This window comes from Linepithema humile, chromosome 5, assembly GCF_040581485.1.
Source record: "Linepithema humile isolate Giens D197 chromosome 5, Lhum_UNIL_v1.0, whole genome shotgun sequence".
Taxonomy (NCBI): Eukaryota; Metazoa; Arthropoda; class Insecta; order Hymenoptera; family Formicidae; genus Linepithema; species Linepithema humile.
Genome location: NC_090132.1, coordinates 3942062 through 3961031, shown reverse-complemented (window position 1 = coordinate 3961031; position 18970 = coordinate 3942062). Strand labels below are relative to the sequence as shown.

The 18970-nt window shown below is 44.4% G+C and overlaps 1 protein-coding gene across 1 annotated transcript in view; it reads right to left on the bottom strand.

Moving 5' to 3' along the window:
- phtm (phantom) overlaps nucleotides 1-18970 on the bottom strand; it is a 157354-nt gene that overhangs the window by 69393 nt on the left and 68991 nt on the right. The window contains exon 5 of the mRNA XM_012372708.2: nucleotides 3818-3986. The gene's annotated coding sequence lies outside the window, so the exon portion shown is untranslated. The remainder of the gene's footprint in view (nucleotides 1-3817; nucleotides 3987-18970) is intronic.

The following is an 18970-nucleotide window of genomic DNA, read 5'->3' as shown; positions in this document are numbered from 1 at the left end:
CATGCGCGCGGCAGGGTGACTGGTTGTTCTAAGTGCGTGCGTAATACGAGACCCCGTATTTCGTCGGGGCGACGTTTTCATCGCGCAATTTTTCCCGAGTTACCGTCCATATACCGAGAGTTATGTCCGTCAGGGAATTAATATAGGCAAGATTTGTTGTTATTACTGGGTGGTGAGCCGGGGGGGAGGAGACGGCACGAGGGGGCGGTGGTACGGCGGCGGAGGCTTTCTCAGGGCACAGAGTGAAGCCATTACTTACTATAACTGCCGGCTAGGGTAGGACGCTGGCGTTCCTGTCAGGCATCCATCATTGCGACTAATGGCTCCACTCTCCTGCCAATAACATCCGGGCGTGCACCTACATCCGGAAACCTCGGCCTTTACTCTCTTTCGCGATCTTACTTGCGCATTTCTAAGAAGTCTACCGATGATACCGAATTTACGATTCGCTTTAATTTCACGATCAATTGACGATTGTTGGCGAAGCAAAGCAAAGCAACGAGGAGTAGCTTGCTGATGTGATTTTTATAAGTTGTAATCTAAGTTAAAATCGTGAAATAAAGAAATAGATGCAAGAATAATACTTTTAATATTTAGCTAAGAAATATCTTTAGATTATTTAAATAACAAAAAATGGAGAATATCTAAACTTTAACATAATACAATATAAATAACAGACAATAGTTCCTGATTAAAAAAGATTAGAATGATTACAGGATAAAAAAATGTAATAACACAGTTCAAAAGACTGTCATTCACATTATTCTTCAGTCATCGAAAATTATAACGAATTAATTAGATTTGTTCACGTAAAATTAATTACAATTTTTTAAATATATATTGAACTATAATTCTTGTAAAACCAATCTTCATTACGGCATGTGACTGCAAATCTCATTGCCGGTGTAAATGGCGACAAAATACGTGTTAGGACTTCCTCGAGTTTCAGCTAACATCGCAAAAAAAAAGGTACTAGCGTGTCGTCGCGAACCACTTTTTTCAGGAGACCGGGAAACGTTCATCGAGACGTTTTTACGGCTGTTTCAGTTCGTTTTCAAGTGCGGCTGCACAGTTACCGCGCTACCGGTATTAATTTTCCGCACCTCCACCGGTTCGTGGAAACGTACCGGCCGCACACAGCCGTTAATTTATGTACTTACGAAATATATAAAACGGCGCGAAGCGGAATTTACTGAACCTCGAACACAAGAATGGAAAAACGACTGCTTCCGCATGATCTTATTTTGAAAAATCTTTTCAAATTTTATACCAGCTTCCCTATTAGTAAATAAATCGGGAATAGAGAAAACAAAAGAAATCAATATCTCTATTTCTCGTAAGTTTAATTCTGGATGATATTGATTAAAAATGTAGCTTACCGAGATCATCCGTAACACTTTCAACATCACAACTAAATACAAAAATAATTTTTAAGCGTTTAGTTTAATAATATCTGAATGTTAACAGCTAAATATATATTCAATTTCCAATATCCAATTTTAACAGCATATAGAAAAGTATTTATGGATGACTGAGCAACGTTTGAGCATAAAAATAGAAAGTTCCTCCAATTTTACCTACGAATAACAGACATCGCCGGAAAGAAGCGCCCGCGCATTAATGACTTAAACCGCAAACTAGTGCCGGGACAAGAAGAGCGCGTGGAGTTATTAAACGTACGCCGGTAAAATCAACGGGGCCAAACGGACGGTCGCACATTATTAATCCGACAGAAATTAATCAGGCATTAGTATCGTGCCACATTTTCGTTCGAGCGGATCAGTGGATATGGAATTTCGATGATCAGCCTTGAACAGTGGTTGCCAACGCAGTCATCCAGTAGTGGTTCAGAAATGGAGACGCTTTGATTGCTGGTAAGCCAGGCTCACGGTTGCGGGGGGGAGGAAGAGGGTGGCAGGGATGAAAGGGAGCGAGGGAGAAGAGTGCAGTGGCGCGGAGGGGCCGGGAGGGTGTAACAGCAACGGTCAGATAGTTATTGCTGAGCGATTTGATAGGTGGATAATGACGAGTAATGACACACCGCGGTGGGAATCGAAGCCACCCTCCCCCCCTCCTCCCCCCACACACCCTCCTGCCGTTGCGTGCCCGATGCAACACCCCCCCCCCGTCCGCCTGCCCATCCCTTTTCTACCGCTCGCGCGTCACCTCGCCATGTGCTGCCTCTACCACACCGGGGGTGCGGATGTGGATATGAGATTGCGTCATGCATATGCAGCTGCATTTGGCATCGGACTATGCGCGGCCAATCACCGCCGTGAAACTTGATTGTCGCCGATTATCCCCGGCCGATCGACCTAATAAAACGCGGATATTTTCCGGCATTACTGCAGTACCACCACCTTCCCGAGTGCGCGGCGTGATTTCGATCTTGTATTTTATGGGGAACGATGGGTTCGGTCGATATCTATGCCCGTACTGTTCGCGGATAACGTCGGACAAGGGACTTCCGTTCTTTTTTGTTTTTTTGGCGCGGAAAATATATGACGTAGGCGGTAAAGAATTAACGATGTTGTCTGTGTTAACAAATTCAAAGCCAGATTAGTTTTGTGTTTGGCTTCATCATTTTCACACGGAGAGAGTTGCAAAACCAATAACCATCGGTTTAATTAGATTTTTGCGCCAATTTTTGACTGCTTTCTTTTTCTTGCAAAAAAAAATTAATTTCACGCCACACAATGGAGATATGTCTCTAATGATACTTGTTTTGTGTAATAATAAATTTAAGAAAATAGAAATTATTTATTACATATTTATATCCTATATATTCTATTCGTCATAGTTCACGCGCTATAATTTATAGATTGTTTCATCCTAATGCCATTTTACATGTATGATACAAAATATATAATTCTTGCTAAGAAAAAAGCGAGAAATAGAATCGCAAATGTTGCGTGTAAGCTGATATTCGAGCACGCGATATTTAAACGGAGGCATAACCTCACGCTTGTAATTCACACATTAGTGAAGACGTATTGCCGTGTCATTCGAGACAATGATACTTAACGTCACGTATCATAGAATCCGGAAAAGCGAGTCTTTTCGAGCGTGCATTTACTTTCGTGAGTGATTAGCGGAACCGGGGTATCTGTTGACATAAGGCTACGCCACGTCGAGCTGAATCAGGGCTGCTCAGGGCAAACTCGTCTGTCCTGAGAAGAGTCGGTTGGTTTGTTTTATATACGCTGAGTCGCTGTCTGCCAGCCACGTAGCAGCATTTACATGCTACGAACGACCGTAAGTACGCGAAGGAGCGTACACTTCCGCAGCGTGTATGCTAATCGTTGAAATTTACTATCGTCGTTTATGAGATAGGAGCTCGGTAGTTTAGGTACGAAGGTACGAAACTAATTAAAAATGTGCGGCCGGTTTAACTTAATATTTTAGAATGTATGCAATGTAATGAATAAATATATATATATGTATTTATCACATATATATGAGCTAATAGATTTGATAAGAAATTTTTTTAATTAAAACAGCGCTAAAAAGAATTTTAGGACTATCAAAAAATTTTTTAATTTTTCTGCGATTAAAAAAAGATTACATTTAAAAATCTATCATCATTACTTTTGTTTTTCTTACGAATGACCGACCCTTCACGGAAATATGGAGATGATGCTCATCATTTTGTCGCTGCGAAAGAAGGAAGTTTGCGCTGAGGCGCCGCGAAATTTGAAAAGGAGGGTGAAACGTAGAGTGAAACTGGTGAGATCGCGAATCCTTCGCGATGATGGCACTCAGACTTACCGTGAAGAGTCAGCAGTCGTTATCGGAGCACAAAAGAGGAAAGCAATACCTGTTGCATACGTCAGTGATTCCTCTTCAGGCACGAAAACTTTGAATATTGAAGAACGCCTCGTTACTTGGCGAAGCTATTTTTTCCCCCTCGAGAAAACCCGCTGCTGGGAGATTTATTCTTCTCCGATTCTTCCTGACGAGGTTATACCGAAACTTCCGGTTGCAATCTGAAATTTTAAATCATTATCTGCTTTAAAATTCATCTTTGCGTATTTCTACAAGATATATTACATTTACATGCATTTCTTTTCTTATATCTTGTATTCCTACAAGTTTCCTGTTTAAAAATATCTTTCATTGCTGTTTATGCAAAGCAATGCTTATGATATCCGCACGACAAGTATGCTAAGCGATAGTTAATATTATTTGACTTGAGAATTAAAAAAAATTAAAATAAATTCTGAATTACTACACCAAAGATATAAAAATACAAAAGTAACGACATTAGTTTGTCAACAGTTCTCTCCTAATCCCGTGCTAAAATAACATAAAGAGATAATACAGATTCTCTGCGTCTCACTCTCTGATAACTGCTCTCAGAAGATGCAATTTTGAATCTAAATTATCGCGATAAAAATTTCCCAGCGCTGCGTGAGGTTTTTAATTAAATACATTTGTATTACGCGGCGTGAGAGTACATATGAGAAAATCGCGTGTATGTTTCGAGACGTGAGTAGGAAAGAGAGGGGCGAGGGTAGGGGCCTAAGAGCGGTGGGCGCCGTCGAAGCAGCGGTTATCTCGGCAATTAATATGATTGAGGAGACATCTCTCACGTCTACGTAATATCTAGCAATGGCCCAAGTTCTGATTGCTTTCCCCGTTCCACCTACGCTTTGCCTTGCTATCTCGAGTGCCATAACCCTTGCGCGCTTCCTCGCTCCTTCCACGATGTCCTGAGTTAACGAAGCTGAGTTACGACGGCGGGTGTTCTAGTCACGAGGTCGCGGCTTTTTAACCCAGTTTCTGACGCCATCCATCCCGAAAGAAAATCTCGTTTTCATCTTTTACAACTTCGGACATTGCCAGTATCTGCAGTTGCGCAAAAAAAAAAAAAAAAAAAAAATGTTCTCGATATATAGCCACCAGTTTTTTACGCGGAGTTTCTTATTGACAGATAATTAACCGGAGCTGAACTGGCTTATCGTTCAATTTGATCAAATTTGAATATCAATGAATATTTAGCACAGAGAACGATCCGTGAAATAGTATTAGGATGTCTTCGATGGTTCTGAGTGGAAAAGGACGATGCGACATGTGCTGCGACAGCTCATGAAAAGAACTTTGCGGGGAACGATTGGGCAGATGGGTACTTAACAGAAACTTTTGGTGTAAATGCTCTCCAGATATAGAAACTGATCGCAAACAATGGTACATTTCGAGACACAACGCGCGATTTTCTTCAACAATTCTGCGGGGACCTTACCACTCGCTAAGCCGTGCAATCCAAAGAAACGATTTCCGCGTCGTTGATTTAGCTCGGAATTTCAAGAGGAATAGCGCAAAATTTTCGAATGAAAGAGTGGAAACGAAGGCTGCAGATTCTTCGCGGAGTGGACGTCTGGACGGAGTGGAAGTTCCCGGCATTCGTAGGAACAAAAAGCGTCTGGAATGACCCTTCGCAGGAGTGATGATATTTCGCGCATCAAGTCGAACGTTCTCGATAATCGTGTGATAAGTAAGATCGGATTTTGAAAAATACAGTTAAAATTTCGAAAAATACCAGATAAAATCCTCAGAATACCGCAACCTCATTTGTGTGTGAGAGTAACATCTCGGAAGCGCATCGTCTCCGGGAAAGGGTTAAGCGCCGCGTGGCGAGAATTGAACTCTCACGCGAGGGCGGATACTTAACGGCGCGCTCGAAGTTCGCGTGGATCAGGTCGCCGACGATGGAGTTTGTATATTGCGCGCGCGAGAGAGATTCGGCGCGTGAGAGCGAGAGGAAGGAGAGAAAACCCGGGAGATCGAGACAAGCGAGTTGCTGGAAACGGGTAAGGGAGCGGGCGCAGGGGCGCGGTAGTGCGGGGGGCGGCAGAGCGAGAGGAGGATGGGTGGAGAACGACGACCATCACACTCAAAGCGGTACGTGACACACCGGCTATGGTTCTTATCTGCCGGCCCCGTTTTCCGTCCCCGCGGTGCCACGGATTCCACGGGGTTCTCGTGATAATCCGAACATTCCGTCCTCCCTCCACGTTTGCGAGTCGACCTCCGCCTCCGCCAGTCGTCCTCCAACCTCCACCTCCTCCGCCGCCTTCTCTAGCATCTCTTTCCTCCGCCGCCGCCACCTCGCCGTCCTCGCCAGCCCGACGCGCGCCTCCACCTCCGTTTCGCTACCCTAGCAGCCAGCCTCCGGGCGTCGGCTTGTATACCTTATAACCGGTATGTGACGTTATAATCGCGGGCGTGTGCTACCCCACGCGGCTGTCGAATGTGTGCGCGTGTATCACTTGTAAAAGGGTTCCGTCGTCGTGCCGCCGTCTCTTCGGTCGCACGTATGCGCACTTCTCTCGCGAGAGCGACAGCGTATACGCGGGGAGCTCGCCGCGCGTGCATACGTGCGCGTCTGCGGTGCTGCAGAGCATCGGCAGTTTGCGCGACTACGTCACGGTCGGCTCGTAAACTCGGCAGCTCGGAATCAAACGCCTCACCCTCGTCGGCCGGGCTCACCGTCGCGCTCGTGCATTTCCTATATCGCCCGCGGCGTCGTCGATGCCGCGGTATAAGTTCGCATGAGATCGCAAGGTAGCTGCTACGTGAGCGTCGTTCCTCTTACGGTTCGTCCTTGCCGCTCGGGCGTTTCTTTCCCCTCTCCTGCGATCGACTTTAAATGCCCATTGTCGCCGCTCGCCGCTGAACGACGAGAATCGAAAATTATGGCTGCGAGAATGGCCGCCTCCGCGCCACGGACTTGTTTCTCGGGTAACTGATGGAATTTTGGTCACGCGGCCTGCATTGTCGTAAATAATGCGGCGTAACGCCGGCCTCGTGGAGAGCAATTCGGGAACTCCTGCATCTTCGCAGGGCCGCTTGCGAACGGCGAGCTCTTGGCTGGGCTTTCAAAGTTACCCTCGTGTAATTGATTATTAATTGACCCGAAATTAGAAAGACCAGTGTTATTCTGGGAAGAACAAATGTTTGCAAACTAATATCTGTCTTGCGTATTCCAATAGTTTTTTTTTTTTCAATGTAGTAATATGTTTAAATATTTAAATATATGAATATCACTAATCGCAAAAATTCTACGACAGTAAATATTTATTCATTTCTATTGTACGCAATATATTTAGGAAAGAAAAGCAGATAAAAATTTGGATGCAGCAAAGTTAGTTTAAAGAATTGCAATTTTTTAAACCGTTACTATTGATGAAAAAGATGAGTAAATTGGTGTAGTTTTTTTGTTTCAAAAAATAAAAATTCTTCTCTTCAAGTTAATAGAAAATAACATTGTATTGAAAACTGATCTCCCACTTCTTCTCCTTTCCCGCTCTTTCCTAATGTACGCCTCCAACATTCAATATTTAATGTTTAAAATCCACTCAATGTATTTATATAATTAATAGTTCGCAACAATATTGATTTTTACATTATCAGCTAAACCATTTTCACTAGCTCGAAGACGGTTCTGTCCGCCGCATTAAAGCGACGCCGCCGATAAATCTCGCTCGGTTTTCTCCGGCGTCCAAAGGAGGGAAGAAAACGGCCGCGCGCGGCGTCGAAAGAAGAATCGATTGTATACGAGAATGGGGGCGAATGTGGGTCGACAGTGTGCATATCTCCTTCGCGACCGCAACGTCTCTCAGCCCGTTCAATTCCGTAGCCCGTTCTTGAGAAAGAGACTTGAGAATCGAAACGTTACGTGGTTTCGTTTTGAACTCGGTAAGGATACACGCGAGTCGTTTCGAGGCGGGCTCGCGCGAGAAACGCGAAGATCGAATGGCGCAAAGTCGTTGCCGTTAAAGACGCTGCCAGGTAACGGCGGGCCTTTAACGGCAATTGGAGAAACAACTTCAATCCCCCGCGACACGGAGGCTTGCCGGCGGGAGCGTTTGGCGGTTGGCGCCGAGGGGGCGTCAAGGGATTTCCGCGGACTCCGGGAGAAGCAATTTCTTGTTTACAAAGCCGCAGAGCACCGAGACCTGAGGTTTTTGTTACTCGCCTAATAATTGATGCACAATCGACGCGCCGATTTGAATTTTTCACACGGTGCACGGATATCGCGGCGGTTTCGCCCGGAAATGGCATGCTCCGCTGTAAAACACCGCTGCGCGTTCGGTGACAAAAGGATGTGAATGCACTAACCGTGTGTAAATTGTTAACATCGCCGCGTAACGATGCTGGGACTTTTGATAGATCGGCACGATGCATTTTCCAGAATCGCCGGTTAACGAACAATTTATTGCAGACATATTGTTTTACGTAAACGATAAACCTTTATGTTCTAACTAAATTAAACTTTCCGGAGTTATATAAAGATCGCCCGATATTTTATGCAGTTGAAAATGACGCGCGCGCTTTTTCATTTTTACCGCAATCTTTTGCGTGATTTTCGCCCGTCCTACATTTGTAAGATCATGACGAATCGAAATATGGTATACATCAATATAGCATGATATCAAAATTTAATTACAATTTCAATGCGTAACTGTCGGTAACATCAGATGAGAATAAGAGAAAACATTCAAACGGTTAAATAAACGGATATTGATGAAATATCTATAAAAATATTCTTAATATCATACGATTTAAGAGTTTTTTTGTGTAATATTATATCCATTAGAATAATTTATAATGTATGATTTTATTTTAGATTTTTTACAGTTTTTACATGATATTGCCGTTAGCATGCAACTAATTCTTTTTTTCCCTCGGCAGGAAAAAATAACGTTTCTGTCGGTAAAAATGCGGTAGCAGCAGGATTGTCGCGCACACATCGAACGAAATTTCTGCCGCCTTCATTACTCCGCTGGATGAAGTATTCAAAGACCCAACACGAGCCTTTGTACCCGAGTCGCGACTTAAGACTGGCTCCTTCTTGGTTCTCGCACATAGTATCTCGGATTGCAAATTTTGCCGCGGGTGCAAGGTATAAGAAGCGAAAGGCGAAAGGACGAGGGGCACCCGAGGGCACGGGGCGCTCGCTAAGGAGCTCCTTACCTTCAGAAGTCGTTGGTTTTTAATTATCAGGGATGTAGAGAGAAACAGCAAGGGCGAGGGGGATGGAAGGGGGGAGAATGAGAGAAAGAGGAATAAACGACTGATGGAAACGCGAGCCCGCATTCGTCCTAATTAGCGAAGAAAAAAGTCCGCATCGACGCGCGGACGAGATAATCGCGGACGGTGCGCGCGTGCAATGGCAGCAAAACTTGCCCGTCGGGTGTATAAAACGATAAATAGCCGTGCGTCACGAGTGCGATGGAGAAAAAGGGGGAGGACGGTGGGGGCGCGCGGTGGACAGAGAAAGAGCGACGAACAGAGCGCGGGAGGGAGAGAGAGGGGGCGAGAAAGAGAGAACGAGAGGACGAACACATGTCCGTGTCACCGCCGTCTCTCCTGGCTGGATCCCGGAATTTATGCCGGCCAGTGAATCACGTCAAAATTTGATTTGTCGATGGCTTTTATAGCGGCAAGTTATTGCGCGCGTTATGTACAAATTCGGCGCGGTATACGCCGCCGGCGGCGCTACCCCGAACATTTCCACTTTGTCGGTCTCGTAATGTTTCCCGAATACAGAAAAACACATCGGGGCCGCGGATATGGCGATGTGATTTGGAAATGCGCAAACCCATTAACGGGGCTATGTAAGCTACGCTAGCGTAAATAAACATTTTAATGCTGTAACAGTCGCGTTATAAAGCCGTACGCGTATAAAAGCCTAGTAATTCTGTACCAACGGGGACAATGCGTCAAAGCACTTAACATAATTCTTGAAAGCCTGCCTCCAGCGAGGCATTTAAAAGGGATTATAAATTTCTCTCTCTCTCTCTCTCTCTCTCTCTCTCTCTCTCTCTCTCTCTCTCTCTCTTCCTCTATTTTCTTTTCTTTCTTTCAGTCATGCAGAGGTTTCGAATAATACCTTCAAATAGTAAACTTAAGGTTTAGAAAATTGAAGCAACTGATTTGTTCATTCGAGATCTTCAAAAAATCTACAGAAATATTTAAAAACATTTTTACGTTATCGTCAAGAACGATCTTGCAGATTTCTCGAGATACTTTTTGTTGCAAGAAGTATTATATAAAAAAAATGCAGGCGAGTGAAATGCATTGCAAAATTGAAGTAAAACAAATGTAGATAAAATATTGACAATAATGAATTTTATGTTATTTAAAAAATATTAAGATCGCGATTCTTAAGGTCAGTAAAAATATACTCCGCAAAAATCTATCGTGTCTAATACATCAAATATATTTTAAATCTTATATTAAAAGAGCCAGAGAAACTGTTTCATATTAACGTGGCATATCGATGGATTTGAAAAAATCGTTTCCTCTTCCCCTTTCACTCGTGTCCATTTTGCGTGAAAAACATTTTTTTTCCATACACGAAGCGGGACGATATAAATCAAGCGCACTTTTCAGTTCGCGGTACTCTTCTTCGCTGAAACAATACGCGGCGAATCTGCGAAAGCGAGCGATGAAAGAATAACGACGGCGCGAAGTGCGACGGAACCGCGAACCGAGCTAAATGTCCGGGCTGGTCAGCGCGTGTATCGGCGAACGTGGGGCGCTGATTTTCACGATGAATCGCGTCGAATCGGACGCGTCGCGACGAGAAGGCGCTTATTCGGAGGTATGGTTTTTTAATGCGCGCGCGACCGGGCGTGCTCGCGTTTGTATGCAAAGTACGGTCGGATTTTCCGAAGCTGCAGCGCTGCGACCGCGGGCTTGGAGGCACCGACGGGAGATATGCATATATCAAGCGGGCGCAACGAATATATCATTCATAATTTGTTCAGAACGGTTGATTTGTAGCCCGCGACGTGCGGCGTCGACCTGTCCTCCCCCATTGCCCCCCCCCCTCCTCCCCCCCGCCGCCACCCACTCCCCGGCCGCCGACGTTGTCCTCTTTCCCTCTCTGTCCGCGTCGAGCCGCGTCACGCGCCATTCTATCCCTCGCGCGCGCGTAGATTGAAATTAATACCCAATAATGCTTGTAAATCATTAGGGAAATGCACGAGCCGTGTTAAAACCGCGCCTCCATCCGCCGGTAACGGCGGTCACTCCATATTTGTTCAGCGGTGCTTTCGCCGATGCGCGATGGAGAGGTCACGGCAGTTGCGAAAGTTCGCGTTGTCCGCGCTCGCGTTAACTATCCGGGATTATCAGGGCCGGGATCATTTTACCGGCCACTTCACGCTTTGTGACGCGCTCATCGATTGAGCTATGGAAGCTGTTTGAAATTTTTCGTTATCGAAACGACTCCACTTACGCGTCATATTTTACATTATGCGCAGTTCAAATAGGAGCATCGCAAAACACGCACACGTCCGCCTGTTTAGTTTACACGGTTGACATCATTAATAAATTAACTTGTGAAATTCACGCAATAATCGGCTTATAAGAAATATTAACTCTGGAATGATGATGATGAAATGGTTATAGAATGATTGTCGATTAAAATTCATATAGCTTTACATATAATGAAAGATTATAAGGGCAGCGAATTGAAATACGTAAATCGCAACATAATATTATTAATCAGTAATATGCATATTAATCTTTCTAAATATTTTATAGATTGCATAAATCTTAATTCCTTTTCGGCGCTATTTATTTCTTCAGTACGGATAGTCTTGCTTCAAAAATATCTAGATATGTTTTTAACAAAAAGTTCCTTTTTTAATAAGAGTATAGGAGTCATTTATATTGTAATCTCTCCTATATTTAATCACTTAAATTTTATTCAAGTTATATCTATACTGCTCACGTTATGTAAATACTTAATTATAACTATAGTAAAGAATAATTTCTAAAAGCTCAAGATCATGCCTGACCAAAGATAAACACCAGACAAATAAAGCCGTGTACGATACTGTCCAGGAACATTTCCGAGGAGTCATAATAGCGGAAGTCTCTCGAATCCTGTCCCTCAGAAATCCCCGTCGTAGGTATCGAGGCGTGCGGGCGATGGGCTTTATTCGGGATTTCCTGAAGTCTACGCGGCGGTGTGAGCGGGTGGCGCGGGTTCAGTCTTGCATGTAGAGAAACGCGGCGCGAGCAAGCGCGCGCGTGTCTGTGTGTGTGTGTGTGTTTGTGTTTCTGTGCGTGTGTATGTGCGTATGATAGTATCGGTACTCCAACAGCGCTTGGGAGTACCTAATCTCGCGCTTCCTAATGGTAAACCGGGGGTGCTTGCAGGGTTGCTTAGGCGCCCGGCGCGCTCTCGAAGCGAGTATATTACACTTACTACTGTAGAAGTGATACCGAGCCAATGGGCAAACACAAGTAAATCAAGATTGCTAGTGATTTGTGGCGGCCGGTGTGCCCCGGTGAGTTCGGGCCGTGAGTTTCGTCGCTCCCTGATACCGGAAACGGCCGTTTCGACCACCAGATAAAGGTGTTTCCACGGGTGCCGTTGCACGGGGAAAGGAGGGTGAGGGCGAAGGCGGCGGCGGCGGCGGCGGCGACGGCGACGACGACGACAACGACGACGACGACGACGACAACCTCGCTGGCTAATCGCGATATTTGCCGTGTCGTCGTTCTCTCTCAGAGTGCTGCTAGAGTGCACATTTAATCGCATTATAATCGCAAATGCATGGATAAAATATTTAGCAGTTATTTTTGCAAGATTATCGAGTGATCGCATTGCCGCAATGGTCTTTATTAAAATTTCGGATATTTCTGAATTTTGATTTCTTAGATTTGATAAAATACAAGAAAATTATTACAACATGCCGATTATTAGAGCAAAATTATTCTCACTTGCATTATATTTAATATCTTCTCGCTTAATATGCATCCATGCACAAGAAAGATAATTTTTAATACATGCAATTATATATAATGTAAGAGATATATGCATAATTTTCCAAAAAAGATAATAAAAACAATGAGATTCGAGAATCTCGATGACTAAAGTCATATTATTTCATATTTAACATTTCTTTCATTCAATTAAAAATAAATTCACACAAATGTAATAAATTATAAACACCACCACGGTGTCTTTCCCGAGTTTGAATACTTTTGAGATAAACGATCTAGAGTCGACCGAACTATTCTCTGATGTACAAAAAGATTCATCTAAGAACGATTTAACCGGCGGTAGCTGGTGCACCCTTTCTTTCATCTGGATGCAAGTCTAAAAGTTCGACGACGAGACGCGCGTACGTGCAACAGGTGGCCCATAAAGCGTGCACGTCCGTTTATCAAGGACGAACGAGTGCATTCGTATTGACTGATGGGTGTTAAGGTCCATTGTAACGGTGATGTGATCTGTACGTATCGGCCCTAAACTTGAGCGACAGGAGAGGCGATTACTCGCCTGCGCTGCTTCTCACATGACGAAATCCCGGTGACTTGTAATTACACGCTCTAGTGTGTTACTTATGCTTTAAATTCTAGCAAAAATGCAAACTCAACATTATTTTTATGGTATTTGCGATGTGGCTTGAAAGTCAATATGTCTAATTAAAATTATTTCATAAATTGTGAAGTCGCATTTGTATGTATCATCACAGATACTGCTCTGTAACATCCAGTTTTCATCATTAGTTTGCAACGATTACTATAATCACGACATAACTAGATAATTATACTTGAGAATAATTAGCATCCTCTAGTATTTTTATCTAATTCGAGTCTCTTCACAGGTTTCCTCGAGATTACAAGAATAATCTTGCGCGCGGATAGTTAGCAAGGCACTATAATGAAATGGAGCGTCGTAAAGAGCTATTGTCGCCGAAATATCTCGTGGCGATAGAGTTGCGAAGATCGCAGATCGGACGGCCGCGTTTGGAGGACCGTCGGGAGGACGGGAAACTTTTATTAGCGAAGTGTCTCATTAAGTGGGTTTCATACCGGCGTTTGGGGGAAAGGTAGGTGTGCGCCTTAAGGACGAAGGCAGGGAAGGGGCGGGAGTGGAGGATACACCTCGGCGAATTCGCAGACAAGGTGGGCCCACTGAGGCTCTGCATCACGGCCCCGTGCGGCTTGCCCCACGACGATAGTAAAAACTTTTACAGTCCTTATAATTATGGGTAATTCGCGGTAATTAACGAGGCTGGACGGAGTCACGCCGGCAATTTTCTGAGTAATATTTCTGCGACGATAATATCGCGCTTTCCTACGCCATGCTAGCGAACCACCCTCGCGGTCGGCCTTCGCCCCTCGCGCCGCGCTCCGCCGACCGAGTATCAGGATTAAGAATCCTGCCGCTACGTCCTTCGGGAATTTCCCGATCGAAGAGGACATCGCTCGGAAGTTTCCCTCTGTGTCGATGAAAACTGCGGACGATGGCGCGCGCTAAATTTCGAGGACGGCAATTATCTTCCCGGCGACTTCGACGAAATTATACTTCTTGTTATTGTGGGTTATAAATGTCGAAAATGAAATGGTCTTCGTTCACAAATGAGATATCATTCGATATAATTGTATGAATAGTAAATTGCATTCTTACTAAATTACATTCTTTTTTATCTAGCTTATTTTATTTATATTTGAGTTTAATTCATCGCATGAAGAAGCTCGCATTTTCGCGATTCGTAAACGTTATTTTATGTAGCACAAATCGCGTGATTCCGATACAAACTTGAGAGAAGTAGCGATTAAAAACCAATGCTCAGGCCTATCTCCTCTCTCGTTCTCCGTAATCAAATCAGACTACCGGCTAATAACGCGGATTAATGCAAAAATCGTCCGACGGTAGCCGATTTCGAAGCCACTTATGCGCTCCTTAACGATCCGGGGCCGCTCTCGTGCCGCGTTACTGCGACGCTCGTATAGAAGAAAGCGAAGGAATCTCGTCGTGCTCTCTTTGCGCCGGTATCGCGCAGTAAAGATCCGCCGAAACATATCTCCGCGTCGTATACGTCCGCCGGTAAACCAAAACATAAGCGCACCGCGTCGGGATACACGCAGCCGCAATGAATGCAAGTACCAGGCTAATTTCTAATAAATATAAAGAGAATCTTTCTCCCCTCCCGTCCCGTCCGCTCTGTCCTTACTCCGTGCTCTTCGTTGCATGAGGACTAGATATCACTCCGGGAGTGCATGCTTCGTACCGAGATTACCCGAGATATTCAAATAAATTCTCTCTCCTTCCAGTCGTTCTCTCCGCCCCTCCCGCTTTTCCCCATCTCCCCTCGCGTCTATCCCGTTTTTCGTCTCCTCCCCTCGCCGTGGAGCGACTCGAATGCGCGAGGTACGCTCGGCAGATTTGCGAGGGACTTCGGCGAACTCCGTGGACGCACGAGCGGCAATCTGCAAGGATCTCCTCTTCGAATTTATTTTATCGTTTCTGCTGGGAATGACGTTCCGTAACGAGACATAAATTCGCAAAGTCGGGGTAAACAGGGCCGTACGTAATGCGACCGCGCCGGTTCTTCCGCGAGCACGACGTCCGCGCGGGTTTACAGTCTCAGCGACAAATCGGTAAGAGGCGTGCGCGTATGTACGGAATTCAATTTATGTCGGCCTTTTGCATATACGACTGGTACTAGAGTCGTCCAAGCATAGAGCACACTTAATGCCTGTTTCATACCAACATCATCCAATTAATTGCGCTGTATCTCATTACCTGTATTTTTTAATTTTCCTTATTTTTCGGTTTAACGCTTTGATTGATTTCAATCGAAAAACTGGAACTGAACCACGCAATTTTAACATGTAGAAGAAATATATTTTCATTAATCTTATAACATTTTTGTAAAATGTCAAAAAATTGTGCCAGAAAATATAAATTTTATACACAAAAAATGTGTATTTTATCATTAAGAGAGATTGTGTGCTAAAATACCTTCGCTGAATTGCTAAAAATAGATTGCAAATCAAATCAGTTAATATGCGTAATTAGCTTAATAGGAAAGATTCGGTGCAGATGTAGTGGAAGAAGTAAAATATTGAACTTTCATTTGGAGCGATTCTAGACAGGGCGGTGCAGAGGATTTTCCTTGCCTTTTCATGAGATGTGAGTCTCGGTCTGGTAATTCGATCATTCGTATTCTCTGGCCAACCCCGGGTCTTCTCGACATCGGGCGATTGCGATTTCGTAACAGTTGCGACAACGATTCACCACGATGTCGTACGGCCAGAAAAGATTTCAGCGAAACTTATTTTCGCCGAGAGCTAGCGTGAGAAGATTTTGCGTCAAAAAAGTGACTTACGGACAAATATCGCAATCATTGCTACAGATTTGCAGAAACTGAATCGGCGATCGATTAACTCGATTAATTAAATTATTTGGTTAGGTTTCATTTTAACATGTTTAATCTATGTCGTTAAAGAGAAAGACAATTTATAGAAAAAAATTAAAACTATTGTGATTTTAGATTCAAGTACACTTGAAAACAAAAGTTCAAATATGGCAAAGTGGTCTTTTTCAAAAGCTCTGGAAGAAATAGATTTTGCAAGGGCGGCAGCAGTAGTCGCCCCTTGCTTCTAAAGGGGCTTAAAGGGTGCTTGACTGTAGCCGGTAATATGGCAGTTTGTATTCTTTGATCAAAATGCACGTCGAGTGACAGCTCTTTGCGCGTCTACATATTGCCTGCGATATATCTAATCGTCGTGAAAAGAATCGAATTTCTTTCTCGCTGTTTAATTTGCAAACTGCAATACATTTTTATTCCGCTATCGATATAAATTTCATCCCGTTATAGATATAAGGCTCGACAAGAGAATGATTTAACGGTGCAAATATCACGGAAGTATTAAATTTTTATCGAAATGACAGATCGATGAATCTAACAAAATTTTGACTGTGGAAAATCAGGAAAAAAAAGTGCTCTACAACTGTCTGGTGTAAGCACGATTTACCCTCATTCTCTGATCAATCGATTGATTCAGCATAAATGGATTAAAAAAAAAAAAAAAAATGCAAAGACGTTTGCTTTCTCATCTCCCACACGCGAGATCACGACGGTGCTCGGGCTTTCACCCAAGATCGCAAGACGAAGACGAGAACGGGGGACGGTAATACGATCGTTCGTATTCTCGGAGACCGGTCGGCGCGCGCCCTTGCGCAACAACAGTTTCCATCGGACAGTTGACGATGTGTCGCGGCGGTTCGCCACCCGCGTCCCCGTTTCCACCCCCGCGTCGCTACCACAAAGCGAACGCATACACTGACGGTCGGTCGCTTGCACGGTGAGCTGAACTCAGCCCCCGTGGGGGTTGGTTGGCGCCCCCTCTCTCTCTCTCTTCCTTTCTCTCTCTCTCTCCCTCTTTCCGCTTGTTCATTCCTTCTCTCCACCCCCGTCTCTCTCTCTCTCTCTCTCTCTCTCTCTCTCTCTCTCTCTCTCTCTCTCTCTCTCTCTCTCCCGCGTGGTTCGTCTAGATATGGGGTGGACGGAGGGGATTGGAGGGACAGGGATGGTGCTGCCGCTGCTGCTCGGTATAAGCCAGTGCGCGTCAATAACCGTCCATCAGATGTAATAGCTCCCCGAGACACATCGGTTGCATTTAAATGGCTGCTTAGCCGACTCTGTCTCGACGCCGACGTGGATCTATGGAATTCCATCAAGCTCCACGGGATCCCTTATCGTCCTAACCGGGTCGTCGCGTCTCGGTCCAAGCACCCCCCAGACCCAAGCCTTTCCTCCCCCTCCCCCCCACCCCCTCCCACTCCCACCCACACCCGCCGGTTGCTACTACTACGATTTTCTTTGCTGTTCCTAAGGAGCGCGCGCGTTCGCGGTTACTTTCTTTCTCTCGGTGAGAGAACGGGGGCGGACAGAAGGGGGTGGAAGAGTCGTTCTGCCATTCTGCTTGCGCCCGTTTCTTCCGAACTGGAAGTTCCTTTGTCGAACTACTGGTCATTCCGGGGGGAGGAAATTTGATCGACATCCTGCCTTCGACGCGATTTCTTTCGGATTACGCGCTGCTTGAGAAAGGAGAAATTCGTACGTATTTGTGAAACCGAAATACTCATTATTTTTTTGACGTTTTTAGTAATTACTTGAATTTTTACAAGTAAATACAGCACATATTTCAAAAGATTTTTTTTGTTACACGACTAAATTAAATAAAATTTATCAAAATTAAACGTAGATTACGTAAAAGATTTCACTTTGATACAATTATATTTAATATTACTAAATTTAATATTCGGTCTATATATCATATTGTTATTTTTTTTCTTCAAAAAGGGGAAAAAATTGCTTTTGAGAGTATTTTCGCTTTGCTTTTCATTGATTCGTAAAAATTTCCAATATAGCTCCAATTAAGTCTCAACTTGTCGAAACGTTATTAAGTTATTACACGCATAAATTTTAAAACGTTCGCGATAGATTTAACGAAGCGCGATAAAATATTAATCGCCCACATATTTCCTTCGCAAACACAATTAGGAACTGGAGAAACCAACTCAGACGCTGCACCACCTTGAAGTTTACTTTTAATTCTTCGTATCCCGGCAAGGCGTGACAACGAGCGCCCTTGAGTTCCGGTGGTCGCTTTTTCCCCGAGATCGAAGAGTCACGAAGCAGACAGTCGGAGTCAGGGTAACAACCGACGGCACGGGTTAAACCCGCTGACTGCGAGGTTCCTTGATTGGCTCCATCCGCAGACCTACGTGCTCGTCACAACAGTTCATTCCGGGAGCTGCGCCCCCGCGCCCCAGCTTTCCGCGTCACCCTCCGTCCCGAAATATCGGAATTTCCAAGTGAAACGCTCCCTCCCTTCACCGTCGCTCGCGCGCCATGAGAGCTTCGACTGCTAAATGGCTTCCTAACGCGGAAATAATCGGTGTTGTTGAGTTCATTATCGCTCGCTGTGTCTGGATACGAACGATCGCGTCGGTTCTGCGCTCGATTATTTATTACGTTCCCCTTAACATAGCAAATTTTTGGACGTAAAACTAAATTATAAAATTTTGCAAAGAAATTTGAGGCCGAGTTTATTCGTGATGTCCGTTTGAAAGTTATTTAATTTTAAATATTCGTGTGCAAACGGTTAATACAGATTTTAATATCTCATATAATATTGTGCGTTT